The sequence below is a fragment of the Pteropus alecto genome, unplaced genomic scaffold (assembly GCF_000325575.1).
Source record: "Pteropus alecto unplaced genomic scaffold, ASM32557v1 scaffold91, whole genome shotgun sequence".
NCBI lineage: Eukaryota > Metazoa > Chordata > Mammalia > Chiroptera > Pteropodidae > Pteropus > Pteropus alecto.
The window spans coordinates 532,170-539,672 of NW_006431910.1; the positions used below are offsets into that span (position 1 = coordinate 532,170).

A 7,503-nucleotide genomic window follows, 5' to 3' on the forward strand; every position below is an offset into this window, starting at 1 on the left:
TGGGGGGGACGCCGTACCCTCATCCGTGAATGGGGCTTTGGGTTCAGGCGCTCTCGCAGGGCCGTTCGACCCCCAGGAGTGTCGCTCTGAACGGAGGAAGTGTAGCCAGAGGGGGCCGAAAGGGGGAGGGGGAGTCGGAAAGAGCGGAGTAAAGGGGAGGGAGGGGCGCGCTTAGAGCGACCAGACAAGGAGCCGCAGGACCCAGGGGCTCAGGTAACGGGTTTTTCTTGGAGAGCCTGGGTGTGTCGGGTGTCAGGCAGCCCAGGTGGCTCTCAGCGGATACGTGGCCGCGGACCCCTACCCCCCACCCGCTGCTCACCTGGGCTCGGGTCCAAACGCCCCTCCTGCCGCAGCGGACGCCTCTGGGAGCGCAGCTCCTTGTTGGCACGTCCACGCTCAAGGTGTCCCGTGTTTTGCGGGCGCAGCCCAGACCAGCACCGGCGCTCAGCACTTCTCTGCTGGTTGGGTTCAGCCTGACATTTAGGTGTTCTGGCCTCCGCTGCCCCCTTGGAACAAGTCAGGGAGCTGGGCACCCTCCGGGAGACACCGGACCGCGAAGCGGGACAGGGACGAAGTGGACCTACAGAGTCAATAGTTTACTTATACCCGTCCGGGGCAGCACCCTGAGGTAGGGGCGGGGGCTCCCTTCCCATCCCCTCCTCCTAGGTCGAGTTTCACGCGCACGTGACTCACCCTCTTGGTCTTCCGCACGTGCTCCGGCACCTAAAATTTCTACGCTCACCTCCCCCCACCCCCCTTCCTTCGGCCCCCCCAGACCAATCAGGCAGCGCCCTCTGTATTCTCGATCAAAACAACCAAAGATTGGGCTGCAGCTGACAGATCGCGACGCAGGTCAAGCTTGGGTGGAGTTTTAAACTGTGCAGTTGAGCGTAATGTTTTTCAAGAGCAGAATGACACAGGTTTCTTTGGAGTTAAGTCAGATCGAGGTCTGAGCCTTGATTTGGAAACTTGATTTGGAAAAAGCCTGGGTTACCTTGGGCAACTTGCTTTACTTCTCTGAGCCAGGAGGTGAGGGGTGGAATTGGGTGTTAGGACCCAGGGAAAATGCCAAGCACAACGCTTGATACCTAGTAAGCGTAATGTTCATTTTGTTGCCGCTGTCGTAATTTTTTCAGAAGGCCTTGTGACGGGATGCTTCCAGACACTTACTGACTGATCGATTCCTGGTCAATTTCTCAACTTCCTGGGCCTGTTTACTCATTTGTAAAAGAGAGGGGGTGTCACTACTTGGACAGGGGTATGGATTCACGAGATGACAAAGGCAAATCAATAGAGAGAGAAGTTTAATACAGTATGTTGAAAGTAAAATTGGTGATGACCACAAAGCTCTCTGGGCATGTGAGCCACTGCCCAGAAAGTTTCAAGAAGACATCGGACAACAGGGCATCTCTGAACAGCTGAGCCACCAAGCCAAGCGAGGAACTAAGATTTGCTAAGTGGCTATTATATGCTGAGCGCTTTCCAAACGAAAAATGATCATTAAATCCTCAAAACATCATGGTCTCATTTAAACCTCACAGAGGGAAAAGACAGGCAGCTAGCAGCTGGGACACGGTGAGTAGAGGCAGGATGCAGACTCAGATCTGTCTGACTTTTAAGCATGGCCCTTCCCATCCCTCCAGGTTGGGAGGAGGGCAAGAGCAAAGCCATCACAGCAGAAAAGGCACAAGGGGTTCTCGCTGGCAAGAGTACAGGGTCAGGCTCTCACGGTTTCACTTCTTAAAATTCATCACTGACTGCCAGTTCAAGCTCAAACTCTGTAGCTTAGCACCCTAGAACGCCTAGAACCTAAGAGGCACTCAGTAAGCACCTGTGGAATGAAATGCAAAGCCAGCTGGTTTCGCACTTCCTTGCCTTTGCACCTGTTCCTTCTTGTGTGAATGACCGAGTTCCTTCTGCATTTCATCCCTCCACAACTCACCTCAAGTTTCACTTCTTTCTGGAAGCTGTCTGATCTCCTAGGCTGACTTAGGAGCCCTGCCCATGGACTCCCCCAAAACACTATTCTAATCTCTATGGATTCCTGATCTCGAATCATCAGTTTACATCTGCCTTTCTCCCCGTGAGATACAAATCTCTTGGGGGCAGCAATCACATTGTAGGTGGTTTGTATACCTGCTACCTCTCACAGGACCTGGCGTGTAATGAGCCCATGGTAAACATTGCTTGAATAAATAAAACGAAATGATGGGAAATGAAGCTGAAAAGGCAGGCCGGGTTCATTTTGAATGACCTCTGTGAGGACAGTGACTTCCAATGCGGTGAGATAGGTGACTGGAAACTCTTGATTTTGTTTTCTTATTTTCTTTTGGCTTTTTTTGGTTGTTTGTTTGTTCTGAAGGAAAGGAATAGATATGGATGGTCGGGTTTGTGTTTTTAATGAGTGGAGGAGGATACTTGGGAAAGGAGACTCTGAACCCTTGGCGCAATCTATGGCTTGAGAAGCACAGTGTCATCACATTGGACCTCCTGCAGGCTCCTGGCTGGAACACAGCTGAGTGGACAGGAGTACAGGCTCGGGAGTGACATGGGGCTGGTCCTGATCCTGGCTCTGCAGGTGATTAGCCATGCAATTTTGCCCAAGGCACTTAGGCTTCCTGAGCTCCACTCTTCTAGTTAAGTGCCAGAAATAATAGCAAATTGGATTCCTGGACCCAATTCCAACATTGGTGGGAGAGGTTTCCCCCACTCCGACAAACAATTCACAGGACACCCGCAGGGTGTCAGAGAATTCAACTCAATTCTGACACAATCTACTCAGAGATAAGTTCAGATTCCATAGGTTAAGGGTTCAGTCCTATGAGACCGCCCCCACCCCCAAACACACACACACACACACACACGCCCGCGCACACACACAGTCAGCCACAAGCCCAGGCTCTATGTGCTTTTGGCTAACCGGCTACAGACTGGAGGTCCCAATGAACCCCTCCTTGGGTTCCATTAAATTGCTAGAGCGGAAAAAACCAGAGAAACATGTTACTAGATTCCTGCAAAAGGGCATAACTCAGGAACAGCCAGATGGAAGAGATGCATAGGGTAAGGGGTGAAGGAAGGGGCTTGGAGCTTCCATGCCCCCTCCAGGCCTGCTGCTCTGCATCTCCACGTGTTCACCATCCAGAAGCTCCCCCAATCCTGTCCTCTTGAGTTTTTATGGAGGCCTCGTGACACAGAAACGATTGATTAAATCATTGGACTTAATCAATCGCTAATTCATAAATTAGCGATTACTTCAACCTCCGGTCCCTCTCCCCTCCCTGGGAATCAGGAGGGGTGGGACTGAAAGTTCCAACCCTCTAATCACTTGGTTGGTTCTCCTGGCCACCAGCCCCCATTCTTCGGTGCTTCTGAAAGTCACCTCATTCACATCACAGAAGACACCTTTATCACTCTCAAGACTTAGGAAATTCCAAGGGTTTAGGGAGCTGTGAGCCAGGGACTGTGGATGAAGACCAAATATATATGAGAAATATATTTTGGTCATCTGAATGACCAAATACATACTTCTTACAATATCTCAAATAGAATCCAGTTCACTAGGTAAGAAATTACTTATAATAACAAATAGTTATTATAAATGTTTGCATGAAGAATATAAATAGAATAGAACGGCTGCTTTGGACAAGTTTGGCAGTTCCTCAAAGAGTTAAATATAGAGTTACCACTCTGGCCAGCAATTCCACTCCTAGATATATACCCAAGAGAATGGAGAACATACGTTGACACAAAAACGAATACAAATATTCAAAGCAGCGTTATTCATTATAGCCAATAAGTGCAAACAACACAGTTGTCCATCAACTGATGGATAAACAAAATGTGTGTATACTAATATACAATATAATATTAATTGGCCATAAAAAAGATTAAAGTACTGATTCATGCTACAAGATGGATGAACCTTGAAAACATTATTCTCAGTGAAAGAAGCCAGACACACACAAAAACAACACATGTTGTATGACGGCACTATATGAAATACCCAGGAGAGGCAGGTACATTGAGACAGCAGTAGACTGACTAGTGGTTGCCAGGAACTAGGAGAGGGAAAAATTGGAAGTGATTGCTGATGGGCATGGGTTTCTTCCTGGGCCAATGAGAATGTTGTGCAGTCGGATGTTGGTGATGGTTGTACGACTCTGAATATACCAAAATCCACTGAACTGTACGCTTTTTTAAAATTCTTAATTAAGTTTATTGGGGTAACACTGGTTAATACAACTATATAATTTTCAGGTGTACATTACCATTTGACATTTGTATATTCTATTGTATGTTTACCACCTGAAGTCCAGTTTCCTTCAGCTACCATATATTTGATCCCCTTTACCCACTTCACCCTCCGCCTAAACCCTATATTTAACCCCCTTTACCCGTCTACCTCCCCCTTCCTCCCCCATCCCACTAGTAACCACTAGCCTGTAGTCCATGTCCATGAGTCTCTGTTTGTTTGTCCTGCTCATTGGTTGCTTTTAGATTTATATCCCACATGTAAGTGATATCATGTGATTTTCAACTTTTTCTGTCTGGCTTATTTCGCTTAGCATGATTATCTCAAGGTCCATCCATGTTGTCACAAATGGCAATCAATATTTCATCTCTTCTTGTGGCTGAGTAATATTCCATTATATATATGTACCACAGCTTCTGTAGCCAATCATCTATCGTAGGACACTTTGGTTGCTTCCATGTCCTGGCCACTGTGAATAATGTTGCTATGAACATTAGTGTGCAAATATCTTTTTGGATGAGTTTTCAAGTCTTTGGGGTAAATGCCCAGCAGAGGGATTGCTGGATCATATGATAGATCAATTCTTAGTTTTTTGAGGAAACTCCATACGGTTTTCCATAGTGGCTGTACCAGTTTGCAGTCCCACCAGCAGTGTATGAGGGTTCCTTTTTCTCCACATCTGTACGCTTTTTAAAAGAATGAATTTTATGACATGCGAATCCTATCTCAATGTAAAAAATTTTAAAAACACCTTTGCATGTGTTTACGCATGAGGGATTTGATTGTGAATAAGACACAGACCCTACTCTCAGGGAACACAAAGTCCAGTGGGAGAGAGACTCAGACGAATCAATCGAAAAGTCACATAGGAAGTGCAGTTCCATCTAAGGGAAATGCCATGGAGGAAACAGATATGGTGCTATGAGAACATGTCATTGAGGCGGGAGGATGCTGACCTAGACTGGAGGTCAGGGAGGAGTCCGTAAGGAGGCTGCTTGTGCTAAGATCTGAACGTAGCTTTCTATATCTCGATCAGTCAGATTTATCATCTCCTAAGAGAAAGACACAATATATGCAGAGGTCCTACAACAGGAAGATGCCTGAGACCTTCAGAGAACTGAACAAGGGCCAGAGTGGATGAAGCACACGGAATGAGGGGACTGTGAGGTTGCAGCTGGAAAAGCAGACATGGGCCAATTGTACTGGATCTTCTAAGAGTAAGAAGCGCTCGGTAAGGACTAAAATGACCTATGCCTTCCCTAATTTGCTCCTCCTCTACTGTTGCCTGTCTGGTTTAAAAGCACCACCCTCCACCCAGTTGCTTAAGCCACGGAACTGGAATCACCATGACTTTGTTCCTAGCCTCACCTCCACGTCCAACCTACCAGTGAGCCTGTGGTTCCTACGCTTAAAGACCACTCATCTCCGTCCACTGCCATCCCCCAAGCCCAAGTCATCATCAGCTCCCACCTGGACTCCTGCAACGCTTTCCACCTGGCCTTTCCGATTACACCACGCACATGACCCCACCGTCCAGTCAGAATGACCTACTGGAAACACAGATTCAATCAGGCCACTCCCGGGAAGCTTCTCATGATGATGAAGGAAATGTACAAACCCCCAACAGTGCCCCGAGTCTGTCGGGCTTCACCTGCGGTCCCCAGCCTCCCTCTGGCCTCCCTCCACCATTGTGCTTTCTTGCCCATTAATACTCCATGTTCTCTCCCGCCTCAAGTTCCTCCTGGGCCTGGAACATTCCCCTGTCCAGGCCTAGCTAAAGCTTCAGATTTTGACTTAATGGTCACTTCCTTGGGGAAGCCTCCTTGCCTATCTCCAGCAATATAATCCTTTGCTCTGTGACCTACATAACATCCAAATTTCTCTTTGACAAAACTCACCCCAATGTGTCCATTTCCTCTGATGGACTGTATGGGCCGGAGGGCAGGGACCTGTGCCCACCTTCCTCACCACTGTCCTCCCACCACTCAACTCAGAACCCACCACCCACCGCACCCCCTGCCTGACAAACTGCCACCCATCCCTCAAATCTCACTCGCCTATGACTTTCAGGGGAACAGCCTGCTCTGAGCACCCAGGCCTGGGGGCGCATTCCACACAGCTCCCCGAACATCCCCTGCAGCACTTTAAAACAATGCTCTTCACAAGACTCCTCACAGTTCAGACCGCAAGGATTCTTCTGAAAATCCCTAAAATTGCATGGAAAATTCTATATGCATGTACGTTTTTCTAAAAAATAGTCCGTGGCTTTCATTGGTGTTTCGAAGGCGGTCTAAGATCAGAAAGAGGTTAAGCACCTCTCTCAAAGAGCTGAGGGAGCCGTCTTTCCTTCAGAATCGTATTGCCAACCCAGATGTCTACTATGTGTTTATGTGAACCATCCCCACTAGAATATGAGTTCCAAGAGGGCAAGGGTCTTTATCTATTTTGTTCACTGATGTATCCCAGATGCCTGGAATGGCGCCTGGCTCACGCTCGGTGTAGCTGTGGAATGACCATAGTGTCAGGCAATTGTAACAGCTATGAGAACTGGGTGTGTATTGGTTACTTATTGCTGCATAACAAATCACCCCAAAATGTAATAGCTTAAAACAACATTTATCAACTCAGTTTCTCTAGCTCAGGAGTCAGGATGTGGCTTCAATGGGCCTTTTATCTCAGGATCTCTAACGAGGCTGCAAAGTGCTAGCCAGGGCTGTAATCATCTGAAAGCTTGACCAGAGGATCTGCTTCTGAGCTCACTTGCGGTTGGCAGAATTCAGTTCCTCCCAGGCTGTCGGCTGGAGGCTGCCCTCAGTTCCTTACCATGTGGCCTCTTCACGGGGCAGCTCACCAGACGGAAGCCTGCTTCATCGGGGTAAGCAAAAGGAGAGGGAGAGAGAACCAACGAACAAGATGGCCATTACAGTCTTTTGTACCTTAACCTCGGAAGCGGCATCCCATCCCCTTTGCTGTGTTCCATTAGAAGCAAGTCTCCAGGTCTCATGGGAAGAGGGTTATACGACGGATGAACAGCAGCAGATAGAATATTGGGGGCCATCCAAGAGGCTGCCTACACCAGAACATTTACCAGCGTTTTCTCATATGGTGTCTGGCTCATTTGAACACCCAGAGCAGAAGGCACGAAAAAAATGCCTACGGGTCAAGCAGACGATGACGAGGGAAGAAATTAGTGGTGGGAGGTGTGGTGGACACCTCTGCCTATCCTCCAGCAGACTGCTACCAAGCAGGAA

The 7,503-nt window shown here is 48.1% G+C and overlaps 1 protein-coding gene across 5 annotated transcripts in view; it reads right to left on the minus strand.

Annotated features, from left to right (window-relative positions):
• SLC43A1 (solute carrier family 43 member 1) overlaps positions 1–618 on the minus strand; it is a 24,339-nt gene extending 23,721 nt beyond the window's left edge. For 2 of the 5 annotated variants that reach the window (XR_003043563.1, XM_006905997.3), the window contains exon 1: positions 320–617. The gene's annotated coding sequence lies outside the window, so the exon portion shown is untranslated. Of the gene's footprint in view, positions 1–17; positions 103–319 lie in introns of those variants that run through there. The other 3 variants (XM_015599013.2, XM_015599022.2, XM_015599008.2) reach the window with 2 other exon arrangements.
• Between the last annotated feature and the right edge of the window lie 6,885 nt (positions 619–7,503).